Raw genomic sequence first — 15,214 nt, 5'->3', positions numbered from 1 at the left:
CCTTATCTGATCTGACAAACATATGATTCTAGAGTTGATAAAATGTGGAGCTGGAGGAGCGGAGCAAGTTAGACAGCATCTGAGGAGCAGGAAAGTGAATGTTTCGGGTCTGGACTCTTCATCAGGACTGGGGAGGGTGAAGGCAGCTCAGAAATAAATAGAGGGGGGTTTGTGACAGGGTGAAGGTAGGTGTGATGGTGATAGGTGGATGCAGATAGGGGTTTGTAGAGATTGGCCAAGTTGGAGTAGTCTGGATGTTGTTGGAGTCCATAGGGTATAAGCTGGCTGTGTAGGCAGCTACTGAGGAAGGAGATGTGTCTGCAGTAGCGGGTTTGTTTCAGGATGTGGTCGAAAAGCTTTGGGGCGGAGGAGATAACCAGGGGGTTGCAGTGGGAGAGAGACCTTTTGAAATCTCTTTGGAGGGAGGAGGAAAACTTCTTCAAGGTTGGCATCCCTGGAAGAGGCTTCGCAGTTCAGATCAATGGCAAAGTTGTTTACTCTTAACTGTCCTCTGAATTATCTTTGTCTGAAAGAAAGAGGGGCCGACAAAATAATTATGTCCAAGACTATTGCACTGCCCCTTTCTAACCAGCAGATAACTAACTGTATAGCTCTAGCTGAGTGCATAGCTCTAAAAATTTATAATGTCATATATATTGTAAAATATGAAGTCTCTGAATTGTCAGAGATATTTGAATGAATTAATCCATTCTGCCTGAAGCGGAATGAATGAATCTTGGTTTTGCTTTTCAGGTAACTGCAGATACAACGAGTTTCCCAGTAGCTTCAAGATGTTTTGGATGTGTCTGCAGACTTTCAACGTCACACGATAGTGATAGACAAATCAACCTTAAAACCCACCAAGACTGGACATAGAGATAGTAGGAACTGATGCTGCTTGGCCTGCTGTGTTCATCCAGCCCTGCACCTTGTTGTCTAAGACTGGACATAGTTATTTCTGAAATTGGGATTCATACAACTTCCAGCTCAAGCACGCAAAGCAAAATTTAATTGACGCCAAAGGGGAAAATAACTTTTAAATTTTAACACTATAATTTTAAACAAAAGTCAATGAAAACAGCTTAGGTAGATTTAATTTGGATTGAAATAAATGGAAAGATTGTTTGAGAAGAAATAATTGACCATGAATGAAACATATCAGCCCAATAACACTGCTGAGGCTGTACACAAAAGAAACCCTCAAGTTTGTTGTTAGCATATTTGAATGTGGGATAGTTTTAAAAGAAAGAGTCATGAGGCATAATTAAGCAAGTTACTTTTGAGAAAGGTGTTTGTATATTATTTGTAAGAAAGATCAAACCAGCAGGATTGGGAAATGCTTGAATTTGGAAATGCAGTAATATTTAATCTCTGTTTTAAAGATATTATGAAAACATGTTTTTAAAAATAAACTGGGAAGTAAGTTTTCTCCAGAACATCTGAATCAGATTAGAATGGTAATTAATTCAAAATAAAAGAGTAATGACAGGGAAAAAAGCACAAAGCAGCAAATGGGAATGACACACTTTAGATGTAGTGAAATGGGAAAGGGAAGCGTAGATTAAATTAATTATTAACAGAATTATTTTGGAGATATGTGTGCCCTTGACTATAAGTTTTTTAAGAGAACTGAATTGAACAATTTGGCAACCATCTGGGACATTAGGACCAAGTGAGGACCAAACCCAAAAAGAACAAGGTCAAGAATGAATTTTATGATCTAAGAATACCATTGCAAACGTGCAGAGGTGATTGTTGCATCTGAAGTAATTAACGCGAGGGAGTGCATAGTGAAAATGCACAGACGAACAGCTCTCAGACTTGTACATCTACTTCACAAAATGGTTACTGTGTCCTAAAGAGCAAGACAACATACTTTAAATGATAAGGCACTGTCACATAATCCATGAAGACACTGACTTTAAAGCAATCAAAGTGGTATCAATAAGAAGCAGTAAAAAAATCAAATGAAAATGAATTTTGGATTAGGGCAATTGGAGACAAAGGAAAAGACTTAAGAAAAATCCACAAGCTGAGTGATGTTGAATTAAATCCGTGCATAATCTAGTAATTTAGTGTATCATAATCAGTTAAGCATGAACCAAAGTCCTCAAAGAATGAGAACGTAGTTTCAATGTAGGATGAGAAAGAAGAGAGAGAGAAATCCAACACCTTGATGTAAGGAAAAAGGAGAGCAGAAAAGCAAAGAGACCATGGAGACACATTTTTCCCCATTTGGAAGCTAATCTTCTGCTTCCAACCTGCAGAGACTATGATAAGGAATCACTTCTTGATCCTGTGTCCATACTTAACATCACAGACTGAGCTAAATACTTCCATGCAGAATGAGTCCTCTTTTGGGGCACTGTGTCCAGTTCTGGTCTTCATGTTACAGGAAGGATATTTTTAAGGTGGATGGGGTGCAGAAAAGATTTACCAGGATGTTGTCGGAAATGGAGGGTTTGGGCTGTAAAATCAGGCTGGATAGGCTGGGACATTTTCATTGGAACATAAGAGGTTGAGGGGTGACCTTACTGACATTTGTAAAATCATTTTCACTGTGCATTCCCTTGCATTAATTACTTCAGATGTAATAATCACTTCTGCACGTTTGCAATGGTATAGATGAGGTGAATGCTAGGTGTCTTTTCCCTAGAATGGGGGAGTTCAAAACAAGGGCGAGAGAAGAAAGACTTAAAAAAGATGTGGGGAATAACTTTTTTACACAGAGGGTGGCTCATGTGTGGAATGAGCTGCCAGAGGAAGTGGTGGATGCAGGTACAATTACAATGTTGAGAAGACATTTGGATAAGTGCATGAATAAGAAATGTTTGGAGGGACATGGGCCAGGAGCAGGAAGATGGGACTAGTTTAGTTTGGGATCACAGTCAGCATTTTCTGATCGTACTGAAGGGTCTGTTTCCATGCTGTATGACTCCATAACTCTACTAGTCACTTAACAGTCATTTCTCAATTTGGCCACCCAATCACCCCTTTGTCTCTAAACCTCAGATCAATCCCAGATCTGACCAGTTACTCAGACAAACTATTTGGTTAAAATGGTCAATCGAACAAAGAAATAGAAGATGGAATTCAAAAGAGTGTGCCTGGATTGACCTGATATATAATTTCAGTCAGATCCCATAGCTGAAGTTTTCTTTTTGTTTCGTTGCATGACAAATTTGACATTAACTCTTCCAGTAGCTCTATTACATTACCTGCAACACAATGCATTTTAGGTGTGAGGTCTTGCTTCTTGATTCTAAGCATTGTCTGATCTGAGATGTCACCTCTTGTATACATTGATAAAGCTTTTAATTATCTCGGGACAATGACTTGAGAGGAATTTGGATTTTGCATTTTAATCAGTAGTCTCCTTCCTCACTGATTAAAGATTCAACAAAAGGTGTCCAATTTTAGGGTCGTTACCTTTCTGCTTATAAATTCTGTGTCTTATAACCTCTCTCTCACACTATGCCTGAGGAAGGAGCTGAGCTTCAAAAGCTTGCGTTTTTAAATAAACCTGTTGGACTATAACCTGGTGTCGTGTGATTTCTGACCTTGTTCACCCCAGTCCAATACCAACAATTCCATGTCATAACCTCCTGGGACCAAAGGGCCATCTACAAAACACTGATTAAAGAATCCTCCGATATAAACCATAAGAGAAAATTAGAGAAGTGGTATATACATTGGTATACTTAAAGTGGCTAATCTGGCCAGCCTATTCTCATTGTACTAAGGCAAAAGATTTAGGATGCAAGTTGTTATGGACCAGGCCAGACCTTCTCAAAAAATTTTAAGAAGGTAGCCTAGACCCTAACCTTATTTTATTTAAAGGTAGGTGTGAAGTGGGTGTTCCAGATGTGATGCAACTGGTCAATCCTCTCAGCATTAAGCAAAACACAATTTATTTAAACACTACAGTTAAAACATGAACAAAAGAAAGCGGAATTTAGAATAACTTAACTATTGAAAAACTTAACCGAATACTCAATACAGTAATTTGACTGATTAACTGACCCAATACAGTAACAACCCATAAACACACCCCTTGGCAAAAAGGTAAATTCAAACACAGATTCTTACAGGCAGGAGGGAACAACATTCAGAGAGGGATTGCAGAGAAAGTCAGTTAGGAATAATTTACTGAAGCTTGCAACCCCTCTGGACTCAAAAATCTTGTGACTGCTACAGCTAAAAAAAACTGGAAAGCCTGAACTGGGAGAACTGGCCACTGCCCTTCCATTGTGTAACTGTTTTAAAAACAAAACCTAAAGACCTCCTCTGATTGTTGACTTAGGCAGTCTCTTGTAGCCATTTTTCACCTCTGCCTTTACAACCTCTCTTCAAAAAAAAACCCAGGACAAAATAATCTTTTTAAAGTGACAGCATTGTCACAAAGTGATAAATGCATTTAAAAATGTTCTCTTGAAGAAACCCAAACCAGATGAAATAGTGGCCAAACTGCACCACTCTTTGGTGAGACTAAACTTGGAATGCTCCGCCTACTTTTAATCATCAGGAAACATAACAGACAGACATTCCATTCTGAAACCCATGCGAAGAAGAGTCAGAGACTGATGATAGTGTGTGAAGTCTGGGTTGTGAGAAAAAAAAAACTTACAGACATTTACAGGATCAATGGAGGCTATTTGGCCCATTGTGTCCAGACCAACCAACAAAGATCCGATTACACATATCCTATTTTCCAGCTTTTGGCCCATATCTCTCCAAGATGTGGTGACACAACTGAATATATAAACACTGCGCAGACATTATGAGAGCTTCTGATTCTAACACACTTTCAGACAGTGAGTTCTAGATTACCATCACCCGCTAAGTAAAAACTATTCAATGTTCCTCTTCAACCTCTTACTTTAAATTTATGCCTCCTGGTTATTGACCCCTCTACCAATGGAGAAAGTGCCTTCCTATCCACCCTATGTATGCCCCTCATAATTCTCTATTGCTCCTTTCAACCTTCCATACTCCATAAAAACAATGCCAGCCTATTCAATCGCTCCTCATAGTTCAGAGCCTCGAGCCCAGGTAGCAATCTCCTCTGTACCCTCGCTATTGCAATCATATCCTTCCTATAATGATGTGACCAGAGCTGTACACAGTTCTCTAGCTGTGGCCTAATTTTATACTGTTCCAGCATAACCTCGATGCTCTTGCATTCTATGCCTTAGCCAATAAGTATCTCATATGCCTTCTTAACTATCTATCTACCTGCCTTGCTACCTTCAGGGACCTGTGGCTATGCATACCACAACGACCCTCCTCTTCAGTACCTTCCAGAGTCCTACTATTCGCATTACAACCCCATCTGATGTTAACCCTCCCTAATTACCTCACACTCTTCTGGGTTGAGTTCCATTTCCCACAGCCCTACCCATCGGACTAGTTGGCTGATATTCTCTGCCTATCCACCTGACCAGTTTTTGTGACATTCACAAACTTCTTGATCATACTCTTTATACTTAGAATATAGAATATAGAACAGTACAGCACAGTACAGGCCCTTCAGCCCACGATGTTGTGCCGACCTATGATCCTATGATTAAACTACCCTGCATACCCTACATTCTACTATCATCCATGTGCCTATCCAAGAGTCACTTATATGTCCCTAATGTATCTGACTCCACTACTACCACCGGCAGCGCATTCCACACATCCGTCACTCTCTGTGTAAACCTCTGTGTACATCTGACATCTCCCCTATACCTTCCTCCAATCACCTTAAAATTATGACCCCTTGTAATAGTCACTTCTGCCCTGAGAAAATGTCTCTGGCTATCCACTCTATCTATGCCTCTCATCATCTTGTACACCTCTCTCAAGTCACCTCTCATTCTTCTTTGCTCCAATGAAAAAAGCCCTAGCTCCCTCAACCTTCCCTCATAAAACCCGCCCTCTAGTCCAGGCAGGATCCTGGTAAATCTCTGCACCCTCTCTATAGCTTCCACATCCTTCCTATAATGAGGCGATCAGAACGGAGCACAATATTCCAAGTGTGGTGTAAACAGGATTTTATAGAGCTGCAGCTTAACCTCGTGGCTCTTCAACTCAATTCGCCTGCCAATGAAAGCCAACACATCATACAGAGTCTTAACAACACTATCAACTTGGGTGGCAACTTTGAGGGATCTATGGACGTGGACCCCAAGATCCCTCTGTTCCTCCATACTGCCGAGAATCCTGCCACTAACCCTGTATTCTGCATTCAAATTCGACCTTCCAAAATGAATCACTTCGCACTTTTCCAGGTTGAATTCCATCTGCCACTTCTTTGCCCATCTCTGCATCCTGTCAATGTCCCGTTGCAACCTACAACATCCCTCCACACTATCCCCAACTCCACCAACCTTCGTGTCATCAGCAAACTTACTAACCCACCCTTCCACTTCCTTATAAAGATCACAAACAGCAGAGGTCCCAGAACAGATCCCTGCGGAACGCCGCTGGTCACTGAGCTCCAGGCCGAATACTTCCCATCTACTACCACCCGCTGTCTTCTATTGGACAGCCAGTTTTGTATCCAGACAGCCAAATTTCCCTGAATCGCATGCCTCCTTACTTTCTGAATGAGCCTACCATGGGGAACCTTATCAAATGTCTTGCTAAAATCCATATACACCACATCCACTGCTTTATCTTCATCAGCATGTTTTGTCACATCCTCAAAGAATTCAATAAGGCTTGTGAGGCATAACCTGCCCCTCACAAAACCATGCTGACTATTTCTAATCAAACTGTGCTTTTCCAAATAATCATAAATACTATCTCTCAGAATCCTCGCCAATAATTTGCCCATTACAAAAATAAGACTGACTGGTCTGTAATTCCCAGGATTATCCCTATTCCCTTTCTTGATCAAGGGAATAACATTTGCCACCCTCCAATCATCTGGTACTTCTCCAGTCGACAGTGAGGACACAAAGATCATTGCCAAATGGGCAGCAATTTCTTCCCTCGCTTCCCATAGTAACCTTGGGTATATCCCGTCTGGCCCAGGGGACTTATCTATCCTCATGTTTTTCATAATTTCTAGCACATCCTCCTTCCTAACATATCCTGTTCGAGGATATCAGCCTGTTTCATGCTGTCCTCACAAACTATGAGGTCCCTCCCACTGGTGAATACTGAAGCAAATTATTCATTAAGGAACTTTCCTAACTCCTCTGACTCCACACATAAGTTCCCTTCACTATCCCTAATTGGCCCTACCCTCACTCTGGCCATCCTCTTGTTCCTCACATAAGTATAGATCGTCCTGGGGTTTTCCTTAATCCTACCCACCAAGGTTTTCTCATACCCCCTTCTAGCTCTCCTAAGTCCATTCTTCAGTTCCTTCCTGGCTACCTTGTAACCCTCTTGAGCCCTGTCCGATCCTTGCTTCCTCAACCTTAAGTGAGCTTCCGTCTTCTTCTTGACTAGATGTTCCACATGTCTTGTCATCCAAGGTTTCTTCACTTACCATCCCTTCCTTGCCTCAGTTGGACAAACCTATCCAGTACTCATAGCAAGTGTTCCCTCAACAACCTCCACATTTCTGTCATGCATATACCTGAGAACATCTGCTCCCAATTTATGCTCCGCAGTTCCTGCCTAATAGAATTGTAATACCCCCTACCCCAATTAAATACTTTCCCATACCATCCGCTCTTATCACTCTCCATGACTGCAGTAAAGGTCAGGGAGTTGTGATCACTATCTCCAAAATGCTCTCCCACCACGAGATTCTCAATGTGGAAATTTAACCCAAGTCATTAAGGTACACCACAACAGCAAGCCCAAATCACTGGAATCCCATGGGAACAGACTTCCAGTCACAGTAGCATTCCTCCATCTCAGCTAATTTTGAATCCAATGTGCCACTTTTCCTTTGGATCCCATGGGCTATTACTTAGTGCCCAGTCTGCTGTGAGGGTCCTTATCAAAAGACTTGCTAAAGTCCACATAGACCACATCAAATGTATTACCCTCATCGGTTACTGTTTACCTCCTCAAAACATTTGATCAAATTTGTTAAACAAGACCTTTCTGTAACAAATCAATGCAGATTATCCCTGATTAATCTGTGTATCTCCAAGTAAAGACGCATCTGTTCCTCCTAATTCCTTCCAATAATTTCCCCACCATCGAGGTTAGACTGACTGGCTTGTAATCTATCTCTTCCTCCCTTATTTCAGTAACAGAATAACGTTAGCAGCCCTCCAGTCCTCTGGCACCTCACCCCTGGCAGATGAGGATCTTAAAATTACTACCAGATCTCTTGATGTCTTGTCCCTTTCCTCCCTCAACAGCCTGGAATTCATTTCATATGGGCCAGCAGATTTATCCACTTTTATGGCTGCTAATCCCTTTGGCATCCTCACTCTCTTATTGTTAATTTCTTCTAATATATCACAGTTCACTGACCGATGTCTATACTACATTGTTCCTTTCATTGTGAGGACTAACGCGAAGTAATCATTGAGGACTGTGCCCACATCTTGGTCCCTGATGGATCCCTAGTTCTTCTTGAACTATTTCTTGCTCTTTATATATTAAAAACAAATGTTTTGTCTTTTCCTTTATTCTATCCAATAATGCTATCACATAGACTCTCCTTGCTTTACTAATTGTCTTTTTAAGATACCCCTTGCATTTTGTGTACTTCTCTAGAGACTCTGCACATTCAGAACTTGGTTTCCAACATAGGCTTCTCTTTTTTTCCTTAATCCTAACATTTACACCCCACAATATTCAGGGTTCTCTGGTCTTGGTCCCACACTTTGTCTTTACAGGAACACATCTGCCCTGTACTCTTGTTATTTCCTTCTTGAATACCTTCTACCACTCTATCATCATTTGATCTGTATGTAGCTGTTTTCAATCCACTTGGGCCAAATCGTACCTTACTTTTGTAAAATTAACCTTTCGTCAGTTTAGAATTTTTATTCCCAACCCAACATTATCATTTTCCGTAACAATCCTAAATCTGAGTTATGGTCACTACCTCCAAACTGCTCTCCTACTGATACGCCTTCCACCTGCCTGGGCTCGTTTCCAATGTTAGGTCCAGAACTATCCCCTCTCTTATTAAAAAAATTCTCCTGGATGCAATTTAAGAATTTTGTTCTCTCCCTACCATGTAATATAAAACTAACCCAACAAAATTTGGATCATTAAAATCCCCTACTATTAACCCCTTATCATTCTTATACTTCTCTGAAATTTGGCTACATATTTGATCCTCTGTCTCTCCCAGACTTTCCTTACAGTACACACCTAGCACTGGGTTTGCCTCTTTCGTATTTTTTACATCTATCCTTCTGGCCTCTTTTGATGATTGTTCCAAGATGTCATCCCTCTACATGCTACTACATTATCCCCTACTCCATGACTAATTCTTTTGTAAACTTCACATGCATGCCTTTTGAAATTTCAAATACATTATACCTGCTGGTTCTGCTTTAGCCCCTAAACGTGAATTGATTGACCAAACATGATTTCCCCTTCATAAATCCATGTCGACACAAGATCATAATTTGCTAAGTGTCCTCTTACCACCCCATTAATCATGGAATCCAGCGATTTCTTGGTGACTAACATTCGCTAGTTATTTGCTTTATCTCATCCTATCCCCTTGAAAAGCAAAGTTACATTTGCTCTCTTCAAATCCATTCAGAGTGTTCCAGATTCTGGGAAATATGAATGTAGGATCATTGGAACAGGAGTAGGCTGTTCAGCCCCTCGAGCCTGTTTCACCAGTCACTGAGATCATGGCTGATCTGTGGTCTAATTCCCATATACTTGCCTTCAGCCCAGATCCCTTAATACCTCTGCTTAAAAAGAAAATTATCTATCTCAGATTTAAAATGAACAACTAATCCAGTATCTACTGCTATTGTGAAAGAGAGTTCCAAACCTCTGCCACCCTTTGCATGTAGAAGTGCTTCCTAAACCCTCTCTGGCTTTAATTGTCAGACTATGCTCCCTAGTTCTTGAAACCCCATACAGTGGAAACAGTTTATTCTTATCTACCCTGTCTTTACCTGTTAATATCTTGAAGACTTGGATCAGATCACTCCTAAACCTTCAAAACAAGCCTAATTTGTATAACCTCTCCTCATAACTCAATCCCTGAAAGTCAGGTATCATAAGGTCGGAAAGTCACAACCAACGTATCCACTATCTCTGCAGATACTTCCTTTAGAACAATGGGATGTAGGCCAGCAAACTTCAGAATCTATCAGCTTTTAGCCTATTAATTTCTCCCGTACTCTTAAAACCCTAATATGCATCACTTTAAGTTCTTCACTATAATTAGGCTCTCAGTTTCTCATTAGTTCTAGCTATTTTTGCCTTTAACTGCAAAAGTATTTAATATTTCCTTATTCTCCATTATAATTTCTTAAATCAGTCTCTAAAGGTTCCATTTTTCTTTTGCTACTGTTTAAAAAAATCTGTAAAAGCTCTTCTAGTCTGACTTTCTACATCTTGCTAGCTTGACAACATTCTATTTTCTTCCTCCATATAAATGTTTAGGTCATCTTTTGCCGGTTTCTAAAACATTTCCAATCCTTAAACTTATCACTTACTCTTCTTGGCACTATCTATTGTTAACAGTAACTTCTTTAGTTAACTGGGGAAAGATTATGTTTCCTTGTCGAGCTTTTATTTCTCAATGGAATGCATTTTTTTGAGAACTATGAAATATCTCTTCAAATGTCTACTGTTTGTTGGCTTATTGTCTCACCTTTCAATCTAAATTTACAATCTACCTTTACCAACTGACTCCTCATGCCTTTTTAATTGATATTATTATTTAAGCTTAGTGCTCTAGTTATGAACTCCTTAATGATGTGTTGCTTCCAAAGATGGAATCTGTACAATAACTTGGTATGTTCAAGATGAGAATTTTTTAAAAAAGACATAATTTAGAACTCCCCAGCCTAAATATTTCAACAACTGCATGGGTCCCTTCACTTTCCCTACCCCCTGCACCCCCAAATTGTACGTAGGGGACTCCCCTTCCTCATTCTGACATACAATTACATCCGCCAACCCCAACACCAGACTGTCTCAATGTCAATGAACAATCCTACAGATCATAAATTGTTGTTCCCACCTCGCCAGCAACATTGTGGGAATAGCAGTTGCTAAAGCTACACACCAATTCACTTGCAGTCTAACTACACACACTGGGCATATATTCAGAGCTGTTTATATGACAATTCACTGCATAAGTTGGTATTAGCTATCTAACTGAACCTTCTAGGGAGAATTTGCCGCATATTTTTAAGAATCAAGTTTTGTTTTTTTTCCCTCTCCAAAGTACTTCCTTTCTCCTTGCTTCTGTGATTCTTACAAAATTGATCGGTCTTTCTGAAGATAAAATAGTGCAATGCTGCAAGAGAGAAGTCTTTCCCAACCCTCAAGCATTTTTGATGCAATTGATCATTGATCACCCTTTGCCAGTTTCCGAGGATGGCACTGATGTAACTGTCTTTTTCAGTTCAACTTTTGCTTGCACTGCTATAAAACAACTTATTGATAGCTTCTTAGAAAAACGTACTGTTAAATTACCTTTATGGTGAATTGGGTGCAGATAATATTCCCCTTTGTTTTTGGACTGATGAATGTCTTACATGAGGGACTAAACATTACAGAACTCAGGCAGTTCCGTACCCTCTGGACACAGTACTATCACCTAATTGTCTGCCTTTACTTCATAACAGCACTTGGATGGCTTCTGAACTAGGAGTCTAGCTGAACTGGGTGTGTGAGCATGCTTCAGTCTTTTGAACTTCAGCAGTAACCATCAATCATGTGACACAAACACAGACTTAGTTATGAAATAGAGCCATGGAATTTTTTTAAAGGTATAGTTGCTTCTCCCCTGTACTTAAATTGGTTAATACAGTGATTAGCCAAACTATACAGACCAGGAAATTTTCCAACTCAGTTTAGTTTAGGCTATAAGCTGGATTCAACCATAATAGTAATTTTATCCTCCCTGAGATAGAATTGAGAAAGCAAGCAGGCTTCCTGTTAGGTTTGGTCTCACATTACCTATCTCAGCTCAGGTGCCTCTGTTTCTGATGGGAAGAAAGACCAAAATAGTTGTGGTGTTCTCTGCAATAACTTAGCAAATATTCACTGTCTGAGTTCACAACAGCTACTTAACTGAACCTTCCAGCGAGAATTTGCATATTTAAGCAAGATTTTTTTTTAAAATTCCCTCTTCAAAGTATTTCTTTTCTCATTTGCTTCTGCAATTTGCACAAAGTTAGTGGGTCTTTCTGAAGTTAAAATCATGCAACACAGCAAGAAGGAAGCCTTTCCCAACCTTAAATCTTCAGAAATTTGGAAACTTGACCAGATAGCCATTTGCTACCGTCTGACCTAGCTAACCAACTTACTGCAGTTAGAAGCTTTGACCTGGATGGTGTCAAGCTTCGAGTGTTGTTGGAGCTGCATTCATCCAAGCAACTGGGGAGTATTCCATCACCCTCCTGGCTTGCGACTTGCAATAGACTGTCATATATTTGCAAGATACACTTCAATTCCTGATCAAAGTTGGCATGATGTTATCAAATATGGACCAATGAATTTTGAATTCCATTGGCTAATACCTAGGAATTTGATGGATAGAAATGATGTATAAGACAGGAAAATGTGAAGTAGTTCATTTTGGCAGGAAAAATAAAAATGCACAGTATTATCTAAACTGAGAATATCTGCAGAGGGATCAAAGTGTTCTCATGCATCAGTCACAAAAAGATTAATACACGGGAACAGTATGTAATCAAGAAGGCTAAGAGAATACTGTACTTTATTAGGAAAGGAATTGAACATAAAAGGATATTAGACTTTAATTACACAGAACATTGGTGAGCCCATAGAGTCATAGAACTATACAGCATGGAAACAGACTCCTTGGCCCAAGTCATCCACGCAAACCAGCTATCCTAGACTGATCTAGTCCCATTTGCCAGCATTTGGTCAAATCCCTCTAAATCCTTCTTATTCGTATACCCATCCAAATGCCTTTTAAATGCTATAATTGTACTCACTTCCCCCACTTCCTCTGGCAGCTCATTCCATACATGGACCACCCTCTGCGCAAAAATGTTGCCCCTCCAGTTCCTTTTAAAACTTTTCCCACTCAGCTTAAACCTATGCCGTTTGTCTTGAATAGTATGTGCAGCTTTGGCTTCCTTACTTAAAGGAGGGTGTAAATGCATTGGGTAGCTCAGGATTACAAGATATGCAGAATGAGTAGTCGGCCCTGTAAGGAAAGGTTTAACAAACGGTGTTTGTTTTCATTGGAGTTTAAGAGGGTGAACTATATAAGATCTAGAACAGTTTTAACAGGGTGAACATGGGAATTACATTGCCTCCTGAAACTGAGTGCAGAACAAATGCGCACTGTTTTAAAATTAATGGTTGTCCTTTTAAGACAAATTTGTTTCAGAGGGTTGTGTGACTTTGAAGTTCTGACTCAGAGAGCAGTGGAGGCAGGTCATAGAATATCCTCATATCTCTCTGTAGACTGTGTGTATCATCCTCACCACTGGCCTAACAATCTGTTTTATGGCATCCATTAACTTGGTGATAGTACATTCACCTTTAGCATACAAGCCATTTATACATGCTGGAAATAATTGAGACCTCAGCACTGATCCCTGTGGCATTCCACTATTTATACACTGCCATCCTGAAAACGCTCCCCTTTGTCCAAACTATTTGACTTCTATGAGTTCATCCTCTGTCTATGCTAATATGCTTGATCAACACATAGGCTCTGATGTTATTGAGTAGCCTTATATGCAGTACCTTATCAAAAGCCAAATCCAAATACATTACATCTACTTTCCCTCCTTTATCCATCCTGCTTGTTACCTCCTTAAAGAACAATGATAAATTTGTCAGGCATGATTTCCCCTTTGCTAACTGTGCTTGATTGTATAATACAGTTTGAAATCCTCCATTAAATCTTTTATAATAGAGTCTAATATCTTCTCAATGGCACATGTTAAGCTAACTGACCACTCATTTCCTGGTTATTCTTACTCCATTTTTGAATAAGGCCATTACATTGGCAGCTTTCCAATCTTCTGGAAATTTTCAGGGAATTTAAAGAAGCTTGGAAGAGTACTATCAGTGCATCCACCATCTCTGTGGTTACTCCCTTTCACATACTAGGAAGCAATCCATTAGGTCCACGTACCAATTGGCTTTTAGCACCATTGTTTCCCTAATACCTTTTCTGTAGTGATAACTACAGTTTATTTCCTCCTCCTCCTCCCCTATTTAGCACCTTATTTAGCAATTTTGGAATACAATTAATGTTGTCTACCATTTAAGACTGAGATAAAGTATTTATTCAAACCTTCTGTGTTTTCCTAGTTCCCTACTGTTTTTCCCCAGCCTCATTCTCCAAGGGGCCAATGTTCATTGTGGACCCCTTTTCCTTTTTACATATTTAAAGAATCTTTTATTGTTTGCTTTTATATTACTTGCCAGTTTTCCCTCAGTTTATTTTCTTCCTCTTAATATAGCTTTTGTTGACTTTCTCAATTCTCTATTTACTACTAATCTTTGCTACCCAAGAGGCAATCCATCACATCTAACCAGTGAGCGCCACTTTTGGACACGAAAGAATGAGTGTCTTCAATGACCATGACATCCGTGCTGATACAAAGATCTTTGTGTCTAAGGTAGTCATCCTACCGATTCTTTGATATGGCTCCAAAACTTGGACTATACACAGACAGTACCCTTAAGGCCGTTGAGAAGTACCAATAATGCTATTTGAGAAGGATTCTCCATATCAGCTGGGAGGACAGGCATAGTAACATCAGTGTTCTTGAAGCATCCTCCAACAGCACCAGCATCGAGGCCATTATCATCCAAAACTAATTCTGCTCAGCTGGTCACATGCTTAGGAAGTCTGAGTTCCGACTGCCAAAACCAATCAGTTTCGCGCAGCTGAAGAAGAACACTCGAACGAAAGGAGGACAAAGGAAGCATTTTAAAGACTCCCTGAAGTCTTCCCTCAAGAACTGCAACATAGATATCAATATGTGGGAAAACCTTGTTCAGAAGAAACCAATTTAGAGGAGATCCTGAACAAAAACAAAGTTGCTGGAAAAGCTCAGCAGGTCTGGCAGCATCTGTGGAGGAGAAAACAGTTAACGTTTCGGGTCCGGTG

Source organism: Rhincodon typus, chromosome 5 (genome assembly GCF_021869965.1).
Source record: "Rhincodon typus isolate 14 chromosome 5, sRhiTyp1.1, whole genome shotgun sequence".
Taxonomy (NCBI): Eukaryota; Metazoa; Chordata; class Chondrichthyes; order Orectolobiformes; family Rhincodontidae; genus Rhincodon; species Rhincodon typus.
The sequence above is the reverse complement of the archived record's forward strand: the minus strand, read 5'-3'. Positions refer to the sequence as shown.